Source organism: Otolemur garnettii, unplaced genomic scaffold (genome assembly GCF_000181295.1).
Source record: "Otolemur garnettii isolate 467f Iridium unplaced genomic scaffold, OtoGar3 scaffold00037, whole genome shotgun sequence".
Taxonomy (NCBI): domain Eukaryota; kingdom Metazoa; phylum Chordata; class Mammalia; order Primates; family Galagidae; genus Otolemur; species Otolemur garnettii.
This window is the reverse complement of record NW_003852432.1, coordinates 7949931-7965808: the sequence shown is the minus strand read 5'-3', so window position 1 is coordinate 7965808 and position 15878 is coordinate 7949931. Positions and strand designations below refer to the sequence as shown.

Sequence of the window (15878 nt, the reverse complement as noted above, 5' to 3'; positions counted from 1 at the left end):
TCCAACACCTCTACCTGCAGAAAGGGAGGTGATGCCTGCTGAAAGCGATGGGTGCATCCAACACCCCTACCTGCAGAAAGGGAGGTGATGCCTGCAGAAAGGAGAACCAGGAAGATTTTGCTTTCCCTCAGTACCCAAGGTTTCCTTAATCAGTAATCATTTTCACTCATGTTTACCAATCTGGATCCTGTGGCTCATTCATAATTGTGGGAGTGTAGATAGTTTCTTTTGCTTCTTTTTATACATTAGTGATGTATTTTTTGGCTTTTCTAAAATGATGATATATTTTTAAGTACCATTACAAAACAAATAAATTCACGTATATTTGAAACAAAGCAGAAATGTAAAGGTGAAGTCTTTCTCCAGCGCCTCCTCCTTTTTCCCGACTGTTTTCAATTTCACTATTAATCCTCTTGGTTACCTGCTGTTTACACTTTGTCACGAGTTGTTCTGGAAATATGTTTCCTATATATCTATGAAATATATATTGTTCCATATCTCTACATAGACATTAACATATTGTATATAATTCTGATTTTTTTACTTAATAACGTAAGTATATCTTGTTTTTAATAAAAGACCCATTGTATTGCCTATAATGAATATACTATCATTAATTAAACCACTGTTCTTCATGATTGATTTTTTTTATCCCAAGCTGGTATATCATTTCTTATATTTCCCTCATAGATTTATTGATAATTCTTTTAAATTTATAATTGTAATAATTAATTGTGGGGGGGCATGAGTGTGCAATGAGGTTGCCTGGGTAGTAGCCTAGTTTTGCATTTTAAGACATTCTAATTAATTTGGAAAAAAAGCTCATGATCCTTTCTATTTCTCTACCAACTGTCCCCCACCTCACCTCCTCCTCTAGGCTGTGATTATTTAGTTTTCTTCAAAAGAACTCACTTCTGTTGGGGGTCATGTCTTCCCCTTGTGTGGAGTTGTAGATCCTTAACTTTGATGGACTTTGTAACCATTTCTTCCTACTTATATAAGATACTTAGATAATATCTTTTTGAAACCTCCTCCCAGTGCTGCTCTTTTGAAGGTATATCTTCCCTCATCCTAAACAAATGAGGAAGAAACTAGCTAACAATTCAGTTAATTAATAGAGATAAACAGTCTATATAAAGACTTATTTGTATATTTCTTCAAACAGAGGAGGTGAGTGAAAAGGAAATTTTTATCAGGCATTTTGAACAGTGGCTTGTATTACCTCTGTCATCAGTATGAGTCTTAACAATTTTAAAAGGCTCCGTGCACCTTTGGGGGCCAATTTAGGGATCCACCTGCCTCTTAGAGAATTTTGTTGATCTTCCCCCAGTGAAAGGCACTTCCTTATCTGTATTTTCACAGTTATTTGCTTAGACCTTTATGCAGCATTCATTGTACTCTCATTGTTTTGTAATTATATATGAGGTTTTTTCTGCACTAGAACCATGTCCAGATCAGGAAAATGACTAATTCATCTTTATTTTAACAGTGACAATATTATAAGGAAGTATACTCAAAAAGGATAAGGAAAGTATATAGGGAAGTATTATAAGGATATATTTTTAAACGTATAAATGGATAAATGCACACATATTTTTCTAAATCAGGATAAGGAAAGGATAGATCTGTAGAATCTGTCTCAGAAGGATATTTATCCTTCTGTTTTGTTCCAAGGAGCTGTTGTGACCTAATTGCGAAAAGTGATAAAGTAAATACATTTTTAAAATGTAGTTGTGATTTTTGTTATTGTGCTGTACAATAGAGTATTACAACAATTCAGAGATGCTTACTTTTTCTCTGTGATTTTATTACTTTTCTGCTACAAAGACAAACATTGTTCCAATACTCTCAGGCCCTCGGGGAAGAAAGAATGATTTTCACAGTAGTTTATATAAACACTGATCTTTAAATTGGATCAAAAAGGCTTCTTTAAAAATGACAGCAGTCATAGACTTTAGACTCTGTACTGTAATACAAATTAAATTCTAAGTTTTTCCTTGCTGTGGGGAATGATTTACTGGTTATATTGGGAAGGAGAAGAAGTTGTTACATACGTAGAAAGAGGTTTTTAAAGTGATTCATTATTGAAAAACAAACTGATGACATATTTTAGAAGGTTGCTTAGCCATGAACTTTTCTAGTTTGGAGGTATTAAATCAGTCCAGTTAAATATATAGTTTAGACTAAATGTTAATTTATGGCCATGTAAGGTATTCTATCTCATTCAAGAGGAAACTAAATTGAGGTAGAGTCAATATCCTCTATTATTTTGGACTCTGTCCTTTTTAATGTATTCAGACTAGCTAGCAACTTCTAGAAGATAGGGCAGAAATTAGCTAATTCAATAGAGAGAACTCAAAGCAAGTGCATGAAACACAAATGATACCAACGTTCCTGCCGTGATACACTTTTATGTAACCATGGCTACATTATAAAAATTGTTCCTCTCCATCTGGGGCCAGCTCTTTCCAAGTAATGCATAAAGATCATGCTGCCTCCTCTCTGTCCACTTTCTCAGATTCCGTCTCTTATCTTTAAGGCATTGACCAAGGAGACACCTGAGAGAATAAAGTATAGGATTTTTTTGAGACGTTCAACGTGATAAACATGTCTATAAACCTTTCTAGGTGATTGCTTCCTGTAAGTTTTTCTTTTCTTCTACCAACTAATACATGATTAAAAGCTGGAACAGTAGACATTATGAGTTAGTGTCTCATAAAAAAGACTGGAACTGGGGTGGTGCCTGTGGCTCAACGAGTAGGGCACTGACCCCATATACCAGAGGTGGTAGGTTCAAACCTGACCCCGCCAAAAACTGCAAAAGAAAAAAGAAGACTGGAACAAATCTCCATTTAATTTTTACCCCCGTTGGCTTGTTGGTAGCTTTCACTACAACTGAGGAACTTCATTGAAGGTAGAGTACAGGAAATTTGTGGAGCAAATGGTCCTCTGGGAGCATCTTGTTCCATTCAAACCTAAGACGAGGACATTCTTTTGGCTCCTTTCTTGCCTGTCCCTTATGATGGTGCCACTGTCTCAGTCGTATTAGGTTTTGAGATTAGATGAGCTTCAGGGAGAAAAATGTTCTCCTAGTGGCTTATTCAGCAATAAAATGGAGTATTCTGAGTTATTAGAATGTTAAAGATGCCAGGATTTCACATGTACTTGGGCCATTTCACCTTCACCTTGTTCTTCTCGTCTAGAAAGCTTTTCCTGGCAGCGCTCCAGCTCTACTTCGGTTAAATTTGAAATGTCCTTTTACCTTGGCTAAATTTCAACCATGTCAGTAAAATCCCACAGAGCAATCAAGCTAGCAGCAAAAGTGCCTTGCTTAAATAAGCAGACTGCTAACCCCCAAATAGGAGAAGGGACTCAAGTGCCATCAGCATTATTCTATAGCTGGTTTTCATGAATACAGTCATTTTTTGTGCAGTCTTCACTTGCTAACTGGAGTTGAACTCGGCTTAAACTAGCTACCTGTCTCCTTGGGCTGCGCACAAGTTACAGCACCCTGTGCTCTAGGGCAACCAGATCTGCCACTAAAAATGCCAGAGATTAGCCTCAAAAGGGAGACTATCCATGTTCTTTTGAGAAATGATCAGGACTGAATCTACTATCCATGCTCACTTGCTTCAGGTTCTCTAAGACGCCCATTTCTTCCTCTCCTGAAACAGGTTCTTCAAGGCATGTAATTTCTTGTTATCACACCCATCATCTTCTTTGAAATACATATCTAAAATTATTTTTATTCCCAAAGATATAATTCATTGAAAACCTAACACCTGCCCTGCTCTGTCCTAATTCTGGGCATGTTCATGAAGGTCTTCTATGTAACATTAGATCTTTGATCATTTCTTCTAAGGAGCTTATCTTTCGCCCCACCTCATGCATCAGTTCCCAAGGTCTCCCTAGACCTGGTCACTATCAACCACCTTAACCAACACCTGCAAACATTAATTTTCCATATTCCACAGTCTAACCAAGCCAGGTCTCATTGCCTCTCCCCCTGCTTCCTCTATTCCTCTACTGACCCGTATTCAGTCCGTAATGAAATCATGTCAACCAGTATTGGATCCCCCAGTGACCTGCCACTTTTCTACTGTCCCTCACTGCACTTCCCCTCTCTCGCTGCCCTTTTACATGGTGAGATCATGACTCATCGTTACAACACACTCAGCACACTCCCTCATGTTCTTTGCCTGTTTTTCTCTTATCAAACTCACCTGTCAAATCCCAACTTTGGTTAAATCCATTTCTCCTCCTACCACCAGCCTACATCTGAAAAGCTGAATGCTGTTGTAGAAAACCAACATTTGTACTGACTGCTGTTAAATTGATGGCCACAGATTTACAGTTCAGCATTGCCTACAAATCCTTCTGCATTTTTCTAGTGACTTCGTGGACCTAAACTCTGAAATAACTCCCTGATGCTTTATCTTCTCTCCTCAAACTTCAAGTGTCTCATCTTCCATCCTAATTTGCTCAGTTGATTACCTTGATTTTTATGTTCCTTAAAAAAGGGCAAGAAGATTATAACTTTCTAATTCTCCCACCACCAAATCTACCAGCCTTTACCCATACACAACTCTTTACTCCTGTTTCAATAGATGAGCTTTCCTGATACTATTGATATCCAGAAGCTTAAACTTCCTCCCATCTGTTCCATGTACTCACAGTCCTTACTTGCAATTAATTTTATCTTTCTCTGGAACCAGTTAATAGTTCTTTTTTTATTTGGATTAATTTAAAGGTACATAAGATTCCAACTAATAGTTCTTATCAGCATACAACTTTCTGTAATACTCCCCATCTTACAAAAGACCTCCTTTGATTAAATATCCCTCTCCAACTGCCACTCTTTATAGAAAAGCTCTTTCTATTTTTATTACTGTTTCTATTATCTTTTGTCTTGATATTTTTACAGGGAGGCTTTCAAGCCCACTCTCCTCTTCAAAGTTCTCTTTTCTGGGTCACTGGTGACATCAATGCTGCTCACTCCAGTGGCCAAGTCTGAAGCTTCTTCTTAGTTCACATTTCACTTTTATTTGACATAGATAATTACTCCTTTAATACTTGGCTTCTGTATCACTTCACTTTTCTGGGTTTTGCCCTATTTGTCTGGATACTTTTTTAGTTTCATTTCTTGATTTCTCTTTTACTTTCCAAGAAACGTCATGGTTCTGCAGTTATGTGACCTTAGACCTCTTCTCTCTTTAATCCACATTTACTCTCTAGGTGATCTTCTGCAGCCTTGTGGCTTTAAAGATCACTGTGTATCTCGGGTCTTCAGCTTCCAATTCTCATTTGCGTTACCCTGGGCATGTCAAACAGAACACTGAGGTATGAGATGGGGTGGATAAAGTCATATTTTTAAAATTATCTTAAAAGCCAGAAACAAGAAATGGCAATTCTTGCTAAATTTATGCCAGGGGTCCTCAAACTTTTTAAACAGGGGGCCAGTTCACTGTCCCTCAGACCGTTGGAGGGCCGGACTGTGGGCCCTGGGACAAGTCGGTTGCTAAGCAGGACAGGCAGCAGCGGCAAAAATACCTGGCAGGCTGGATAATGTCCTAGGTGGGCCACATGTGGCCTGTGGGCCTTAGTTTGAGGACGCCTGATATGTGATGGTCATACCAGTGTCATTAACATCATATTCTAAAATATCTGCAGTTTCAATACATCATTCTTTTTCTGACATCCTCCTGATCTTTGGAGATCGTTCTCTCCATAGATCCTCACACTATTTTCCATATTGTTCATCAAGCACTAGACTAAGGTTTCCTGGCATAGTATTTTATTTCATAATTATATGCCCTATTTATAAGGGGTATGATTAAGGAAACAGCAGATATTCTATGTCTAGTTTGGAGCTCCACATGCAAAACCCATCACGATTTGGTATTGCTCTTCATGATGATATGCACGGAAACGAACATACCACCATTAAATATTTGTGAAAATAACTGCCATTAGGGCCGTTTAATCTCAGGTAACTATGAAATACATGGGTTTTATGGCAATTGCTATAGGTTATACGAATCAGGTAACTGGCTCAACCCTTCTTCCTCCTGTCCAGAACTGACATGGCCCCCTCTGTCTTGGCATGGAGAAGATTCCACAGACTTCTCCTTGAGGTCCTTCCTTTAACTTTAAAGGAAGTTAAGAGCTTGAATATCTGTTGTATAAGATTATCTTGGTTAAATAACACTTGGTGCAGAGGCCAAAGTGGGTGAATTGCTTGAGCTCAGGTGTTCAAGACCAGTCTGAGCAAAAGCGAGATCCCAATCTCTACTAAAAATAGAAGAACTGAGGCAAGAGGATCACTTTAACCCAAGAGTTGGAGGTTGCTGTGAGCTATGACGCCATGGCACTCTAACCAGGAGGACTGAATGAGACTGTGTCTCAAAATAATAATAATAATAATGATAATAATAGTAATACCTAGTATAGAATAATTAATTGTTTTCTCTTGAAAGTGACCACTTTAAAGACGTTCAAAGATAGTTATCCCATAAAAGTGGAATGGTGAGATCAAGAAAAAAATTTTTTTCTCCCTGAGGCACTATGGCATTTGTAACAGAAAGATTCTGAAAAACTTTTGTTTAGCAATATTTAGGCAGAGTTTAGAAAATGAATACAAGCAGCCCCTGGGTTACAAATGAGATAGATTCTGTATGTTTATTCTAAAGTTGGATTTGTGTGGAAGTTGGAACAGGTGCATTTACTTAATATTACCTGCAATAGCCTCTGTGCATAAAGGCAAGCTGTACATCAGTTAGATATTTATAACTCAAGAACTGCCAGAATTAGAAATATCTCTAACAAATCTTCCGTATGGAGGATTTCCAAATAATTTGTGTGGATACTCACTACTCAAGGAGGTGAAGTTTTACTCTCACTGAGTGTAGACTGTGCTTGGTTAGCTGGTTCCAAAGAGTCGAGTCTGTTAAGAGAGATGGATAGTTTTACAGCGGAGAAACCAGCAAAAGACTATTTTAGCTCAGGGTTAACATCCTTGGTGGCAAGTAATGTTTGTAGCCCGCCCCACTGCGGGATGTTATAAGAATGACACTTTATCTCTGTGGTCTTCTTAATCCTATTCCGAACCACAGTCTAATCACAAGAAAAGCAGGAGACAAACTCACACTGAGGGACATTCTGCAAAATATCTAATGGATGTTGGTCACAACACGGAAGGTCATCTAAAGAACAGCAGAACGCTGAGAATCCCCCACCCCCACATGTAGAGGAAACCAAAGATACATAAAAGCTAAATGTAAAGTGGTGTCCTGAATGGGATCCTGGAAGAGAAAATGGGTGTGGAGGGCTAATTAAACCTGAACAGAGTGTGGACTTTTAGTTAATAGCAATGAACCAAAGTTTGCTTTGTAACTATGACATTGTGCTATAGTTAAGACACGGTGTTACTAATCAGCAATACAGGCCAAGTGGTTTGTTGGAATTCTCTGTGCTACCTTTGCAACTGTTCTGCAAATCTAAATCTACTTTAAAATAAAAAGGTTACTCAAACTTAACAATGTTTCTTGTACTATCCTTCATAAAATACTATCTAAACTTTATAGGAAATAATGCACATACCACATCAAGTAGAGTGATGAAACAATTGTTGATCTTTTAAGTGAAAAATATGCTAGTTAAAGAAGAATGTATTCTAGAGAGTCATCCTATTACCCCAGCAGGATTGTTTTTTATGGATAGCCTTTGGTTTTAAAGAGTTGTATCTGCTACAAATATAGTTGAAATACATATCTCAATAAATAAGAGGGAAAGTAGATGAATCCCAATAAAATCTGACAATTATAGCAGTCTTCTGGAGAATTACGGGTTGTCCTGTATCCGTTGGATATCTCCATTCTGTTGCACTTAAAGGATGACTTACTTCCATCATTATTCTTTCTTACAAATAACAATATATACAGGTTGTGTGTGCATTTCTTATTGGACATGCATAGTTACAAAGTGTAGGATTCCTTCCTCTTATTGTATACTTTTAGTCATAAATGGTTGAATATTATTTTCCTATCTGCCATTCTGTTACAGTTTCTAGTTTCTTTGAAAAAAGAATTATTGGTCAGCTGTCTCACGGATCCTTATTTAAAAGATGTTTTGTGCAACATTTAGATGAGAGCATGTCATTTATTTCTTGTAAAGTTCATTTTGGAGTGGGGAGGTAACATGGAGTTCACCTATGATAAAATCTTCATTTTGTAAAGAAAAACTGATGTACAGAAGGGGAAGTCACTTACCTAAGGGAACACGTCTGGATGAAAAACAGGGATGGCAGACGTGACTTCTAGTGTCTCACTGTCATGCCCTTCTCACAAAGTAGCATTCACAACAATGATCTTCCAAATGTTTTGGATTTTAATAAGACTATTTACATTTCTAATTCTTATAATTTCCAACAGCAGTGCATTGATATTTTGACAAATGGGACAACTGTTCTAAAAATTGTAGCCAGTGTCATTTGTGGTTGACAACTGGAAATAGATGAACGTTCTATCTCCAGCAGGTTGAAGGGATCCAGCTGGAGATTGGCCAGGAAGCTCCAAAGACCCTTTAGCATTTTCCATAATGCTCCAGTGTTTCTGTGTGTGTGTGTGTGTGTGTGGCAGAGTTGCAAGATAATTAAAAAGAAAATATAGGACACTCATTTTTGTCTTTTATTCAGTTTTTGACTAGAAGTACCTAGGTACTGTGGCTACTAGTTAAGACAGTCATCCACTTAAATCATTTTTTGAAACAAATAATTAGAGTCCTATCTCATAGATAGATACTGTGGTTCAGTTCCCAAACTACAAAATAAAGAAAATACTACAATAAAGTTTCCCAGTGCATGTAAAAGTTATGTTCATGCTATAATTTAGTCTCTTAAGTATATAATAATGTAATGTCTAAAATATGTACATATCTTAATGGAAAAAAATACTTCACAGCTGTAATTGCGACTTGAATTTTCTTGTCCCATCACAGCTTTTTGTTGACTGGACCACTGTCACTGAGCAGCAGCAACATTTTGGAAAGATTCTTTTCTTCTGAGCAACAGGTCTCAACAGTGGGCTTTAAACATTCAACGAACTGTGCTGTAAACAGCTGTGCCTTCATCCAGAGTGTGTTGTGCTTTTTCTAGAGCAGGCAGAGCAGCATAATTTTTAAGGGCCCGCCCTATGATTTTCAGAAAGGTAAATGAGCATTGGCTTCAAGTCAAAGTCAGCAGCTGCCTCAGCCCCTAGCAAGAGGCTCAGCCTGTCGTTCCAAGTTTTGTGAGATTTGTTTCCTAGTCAACCATATCCTTTGACGTTTTGAAGCCAGGCATTGACTTCTTCTCTCTAGCTATGAAAATCTTAAATAGCATCTTCTTTCAATGGAAGAGGGCTTATGTGCAGAGGAATCTGTCGGTTAGTGCAGGCGCCTTCATCCCTGCTCTTAGCTGCATCTTCTGGATCGTGCTACAACTTCTCACCAGCACTTGCTGCTCCCCTGTACACTTCAATGTACTGGGGACGGCTTCCTCGCTTACACTTCGTGAACCAACGTCCCCTAGCCTGAAAGGTACCTCCTCCAGCTTCCTCACCCCCCTCAGCCTTCACGGAATTGAGGAGAGCCAGGGCCTTGTTCTGGACTAGACTTTGGTTTAAGGAAACAGTGATTTGAGCTTCATCCACACCACTAAAACTTTTTTCACATCAGCAACAAGGTCATTTTGCTTTCTTATCATTCATGAACTCACTAGAGTGGCACTTTTAATTTTTCTTTAAAAGTTTTTCACATCGATGACTTGGCTGCTTTGCGCAAAGGCCTAGCTCGGGGCCTCCCTGAGCTTTTGACATGCTTTGCTCTCTAAGCTGAATCGTTTCCAGCTTTTGATTTTAAATGTGAGACCTATAAGTCTTCATCGTACTTGAACACTCGGAGGCCATTGGAGGATTATTTAATGGCATAATTTAAATATTATGTATCTCAGGGAACAGGAGAGGCAGAGGAGAGGGAGAGAGGGGAACAGCTGATCAGGGGAGCAGTCAGACCACCCACAACATTTATCAGCTAAGTTTGTTGTCTTATAAGGGCCTGGTTTGTGACACTCTGAACAAGTTATATTAAAAGTAACATCAAAGACCACTGATCACAGATCACCATACAGATATAACAGTAACGAAAAAGTTTTAAATAATGAGAGAGTCACCAGTACGTGACCTGACGTGAGCACAAAGGGAACACGTTACTGAACCAGTGCACGCTACTGAACCAGTGCTGCTTGCTGGCTGCAGAATTGCCACAAATCACCTTAAACTGGTGAAATATCTGCTAAATGCAATAAAGCAAAGCAAAATAAAATGAGATTTACACAATATATTAATTATAAACAATATATATAAGCTATAAGTAATATATATCAATTATGTATATTATAGGTTATCATAGTTAAATACAGACATGCCTTACAGGCAAGGACAAGAATGAGATTATAACCCAAAACCCAAATAGTTATACAACTGATAAATAGGTGTTACGTGTACATATGCATTTATCTTTAGACTTTTTCTGGAGCAGCTAAATCCTACTATTACTGTTGATTGACTTGCATAGGGCCTTGAGAGTTCAGAGACATCTCTAGCAGCCATCTGGATTTGGCTGCCAAAAGTCTTCAAGCTCAGAGATTCAAAGTCACCTCTGAACATCATGCAGAAGGTAGTGGGGAGGTGGACAAATTTACTCCCATGGGGTGCAGGGCACACAGTCTACAGTGCTTCACTGTCAGGTGACGGGCACTCTAATATCTCTGACTCAATCTGTACCAAAACAAATTATATAAACAAACATATATACCCTCTAATATTCTGAAATTTTAAAAAATGTATACAAAATAAATAAACTGGGCATCTACGTTAATTCTGGAATGTTAATATCATCACTCAGCGCTACCTGGCATGCCAACGATGAAGAAGGCAGCTTAAAAACAAGGAAAAGGGAGGGCTTGATTCTCCTTGAAGAAAATTTTATTCTGCAAGAAGGGCAAGCCTCCGCTATGGTAAACCTAAAAGGATGGGAGGGTGGAAATGAAATAGCTAGCGAATCAAACAAAATAAAATGTATTTGTAACAGTTTTCGGCAGCATGTGTTATGTAACAAGTAAAATGTTCTTTGAGTTTACCTACAATATGAAATTGTCAAATACTCTTTAAAGCTATAAATTTGTCTCTATTAATTGTCCTTCTTTGACAAGGATATGTAGACCTTGAGAGAACTAGAAATTTCGGATGTATTTTTCATGTAGGCTTTGAGTTTCAAATCCCAGTATGGTTACTTAAATATTATCCAGCTGGTTTGAAAAGATCCACATATAGTAACTTTTTATCGTATCTTGTTGATACACTAGCTTTGACTGTGTTTTTAAAACATGTCAAAATTTAGGACTGACATTACAATTTTTCTTAATTAGTGCCTCAGACATTTGGATGATGCCAAAGGCTTAGATAAATATTCATCTATGGAGTAATAATCACATTTCACACACTTCACTAAGCAGGTTAATGACAAGAGAAGTTGTACCCAAGGAACTTACCTCTGAGAAGTATGGCTGTGTCTGCACAGGCAACTTTGAATAACTGTAATGGGTCAGTCAATCAAAGTAATAACGAAAATCATCAAACTAATGTGTTGACTTTCTTGACTGATTTTCTTGAAGGGGATTTTTCTCTGAAAAATATATAACAATTCTAATTGATCTTAATGTCTCTTTCCTGTCTATATAGCTAAGAAATACTTTCTAAGATCATAATAAAAAATTTCTAAATTCATTGTTTCAAATGGAGCCAACTATTCCTTTTTAACCTCTCTTCAATGGATGGGAAATTATTTCATTCTTGTACTAAAACTTAATTCAGGGTATTAAAACCTAGAAATATTATTCATTTATTCTCTTCCCTCTCCAGCCTATGCTATAGTTCAGATATTTCCCCCAACACTTTTATAGAATGAAGTGAAAAAGATGCTAGAAAAAAAAAATGACGTAAAGTGCTGCCTCGTAGTGTTTTCAAAAGTGATCAAAGCGCCCATCAAATTGCTGGATGTTTTTTAACCCTTGACTCTCAATTTCTATTGTTCTTTCGACTTAAATAGAAGGGTGGGAGAATACAACTGCTATCCACTCCTAGATCCCTAACTTTGCTGGTCATTAGAGTCAACACTGGGGAAGCTTCATAAAAGAGAAGTGTTCTGATTGACTGAGTTTACTCACACATGAACAGGGGATCTGGAAGACATCTTTAGTATGAGTCTTAGCATCTACCTATAAAGACCCACACTCAAAGTAGATGCCAAAGAACCTCATGAAAAATAGAAAGACCAGCGTGCTTACTAGTTCAAACTTCAGAATCCTCAGCCTGGAGGAGGATTTTCTGAGCTTGTGTATAAGGAGGCTTGTGTGTTCTAAGCAAGTGAGGTCTTGCAGTTGGCTGCCACCAAGACAGACCATGGTCAAATCACTTTCTAGCTGCATTTGGCTACATGTCCAGTGGCACCAGGTGACCTGCAAGCAGGAAAACAATGTTGGCCTCTGGATTGCATGAGCATGGCGTGACAGTTCTTCTGGTCAGAAGAAGAGAAATGGAGCATATTATGTCATTAATCATCAAATTGGATATGCATGTGTATATTTGATAATAAATTCATAGGGATCCAGGGAAGTACATTTCAAAGTATTTCATAACCTATGTTATACTGAGTCTTCTATGAAGCATCTGTCCTATGCTGCAGGGATACACTCTTGTAATGTTTTGAATAGTTATCTTAAACATATAAACCAGTTAGCAATCATTAATTGGTTTAATGTGATGTTTCTATGATTTGTTTTATTAAATATGTTCAAATGCTCCAATATCAGGAACACATGCATGAAATAGTTTCTTAACACAAGTGGAAAGTTAATGGAGCAAAAAATAGAATGAGAAATTCTAGATCCCAGGGCTAAACTATTCAGTTTGAAAAACAATGAAATTGAAGACAATGTCACAGTGTCAGTCACCAAACACCAATGTCAGTATGTTGGATTAGATTCAAATTCATTGCAGTATGTGCTTACCATACATTGTGCAATTGGGTTTCATTTCCAAGTGGTAAACACTTTTTAAGTGATTTAAAAAGTGATTTTATAACTGGCTTTGGGACAAACAGTCACAAATAATTTCTGTGACTTGGATAATTTTTATGTCATCTGATTAGCGTGAATCAGTTTTAAAAGATATTAATTCATTTTATTGATCCCCAAATAACATGGACTTTCTAGTGTATTGAGCCTGAATGACTGTGAGTATAAAATCACCCTGGTAAGTCTTCTAAATTCTAAGACAGCCAAAGCATTGACCTCAACCTGGTGCTAAAGTTGTTCTGACTGAAATGCTCCTACTGTTCATCCATGTTATTTTCAGTTTGCTTCAGCGTGATTCTCTTATTGGTGTCCTGTTGGTGGTTGACCTCTCAGGGAGCTGGTGGGACACTTTTATTTCTAAACAATAGTAGAGATGCGTTCACATTTTGCAGTGTTCTATTGATAGCACCTGATGCAACTTGGAAGCCTGAAGTGCATGGCTTAGAGGACATGGCTCATCCCGAAAGCTCCTTGCATTAGGATGCAGCAAACAGCTACTATTTATTGTTGACAGGCTCTGGGTCTGGCAATGCAATAAATAATTTTAACTGTGATAGAAGTCCAGCAGTTAACAACTATCCTTTATTAATGGGGCCAATAGACCCTACTTGCTCTTGACAAAAGTCAATTTTCATAATTTTGAATTCAGAAAAAAATATTCACAAACATTCACAGACACACCACACACATGAAGCACTTACATGGTATTAAAGAATATAATCGACATGCCGTAAAGCTTTCTTAGAGGTGCTTCCCATTGCTTGTGTCACAAAAATTCTTTGTAAAAATCCTAAGCAATGAAACCTCAAAACAAAACCTACTCTGTGTTCTCATCCACCCTCTTTCTTTGATCTGCAAACATCAGTCTCCTTGATTTTGTGCTTTTCTGTTCACTTTCTCCCTGACCCGTTCTCCTGTCTCCTCTTACTCCAGTTTCATGACCTCTTGGGTTTTCCAGTTGGGTTTATTTATTTATTTATTTATTTGGTTTTGTTGGTTATCCTCTTCTTATTACATGTCATTTTCCAATTCAGCAAAAGACTAGCAACTTTCCACCTTGAGAGACGGGGAAGGAAGAGCAGATCACATTCTAGTATTTTGGTATTCTTTTCTGTCATGTTTGCACTTCACAGATGAGAAGAATGAAGTTCAATGTGAGACTCTGATAGTTGAAGTCGCTTGCTCAGCTGCCTAAGTCCTTAAAACGGTATTTGAACAAGAATTTGAAGAAGGCGATTAGATTCCAAATTTTGTTGTTCTTTTCTACTCTGTCACACTGGCATATTGTGGTGGGAAACAGGTCGAAGACTATTAGTTTTAAAAACCAAAGACTGTTGTCTTGTATACAGGATATTCTTTTATTTTAACCCCCCACTCATTCCCAAAATCAGTTCCTTCTTTTTGCTTTCTGGTGACGTGCAGGGTGCACTGCACATCTCAATGTCTAACTCTCAAATGTGCATGGACGTTTGTCTTCAGTGAATCTGCCTTCTGGTTAGTGGATATTATTGGACACAACAAACGAACATCCATTTCTAATAAGAACATACCTTTTAGGCAATTATTACCTCTGTCTCAAAAAATAAATCCATAAACATGTGTCACTGTCTAGGAGTTTTTTAATTGTGTGCATAATTGGGATACACCACTTGCCTAACCAGCTAATCTGGATAATTGACAGAGAGTAGACAAAGAGGAGACGACCTCATGACTCCCGGGCAAGGAAATAGTGATGACTGCCGTCTACCTCCCTGACCCATTTGGATTGTGGGGTTTGACAACAGCAGCAAAAAATTAGATTAATTCTGATTATTCAGGAGATTAGATTAATCTGATTAATTCCTCTCTGAACTTAAAAAAAAGGCAGAAGTTTTGATCAAGGCAGTCATATTGTGGAAAACAAATTTCTTAGAAGGGTCAATGTTATATGTTAAGGCAAATTACAACAGTTAAGGATCAGTAAGATATAGGAAAGGACAATAACAGCTGAGAAAATTAACATAAATTCTTGGGAAAGTTTCATATATGTAGGAAATGCAACCTTGTACATAACTATGAGCAATTATATCTTTTAATTTTGATCTGTACTTGAAGATTTTTTTTTTTCTTCAGAATGTGGTTAAACGAAGTACTACCATAACTAAAATATCTATTTGTTTTGTTCAAATTGGAAATTATTCAGGAAAAGATTTTGAAACTTATAACCACTTATAAATAATCACTATGGAACCACCAGATTCTGGAATTATAGTCATAAAGGGTTAGAATCCACCTAAAATTAGCAGTGGTCTCTCGATGTTCACTTTGCAATTGGTTGATTCTTAAAAATGTATGAATCATGGCTCCAACTGCAACGTCTTTCAACCAGGATCAAATTCTTAAGTCAAATTTTGCTCTTCTCCATTTTGGAACTTGGTAATAATCACACATTTCCTCACAATTTCATTCTCAATGATTTTCCTCATTTCTTAGTTTCTTAGGGACTAAAAAAGCTAATTCGAGCAAAGTTGGAGTTCAAAATCACCTGGTTTTCTTGGGAAGTCACGTGATAAAAGGTGATGAGAACTATTGGGTTTGAGATTGCTAAGAACTAACTAAAGTTACCCTGGAAATAAGTGCCAGACTGAATATCAAAAAATAGAGATAACGCCTCCTTAGACAAAACCTCTGGGACTATTCAGAACTTGTAGTTCCTTCATGGCTCTGAAAA

At 37.5% G+C, this 15878-nt stretch overlaps 1 protein-coding gene across 1 annotated transcript in view; it reads left to right on the top strand.

Moving 5' to 3' along the window:
* The window catches only part of KCND2 (potassium voltage-gated channel subfamily D member 2), a 483669-nt gene that overhangs the window by 270529 nt on the left and 197262 nt on the right, over positions 1-15878 (top strand). The gene's annotated exons all lie outside the window — the stretch shown is intronic.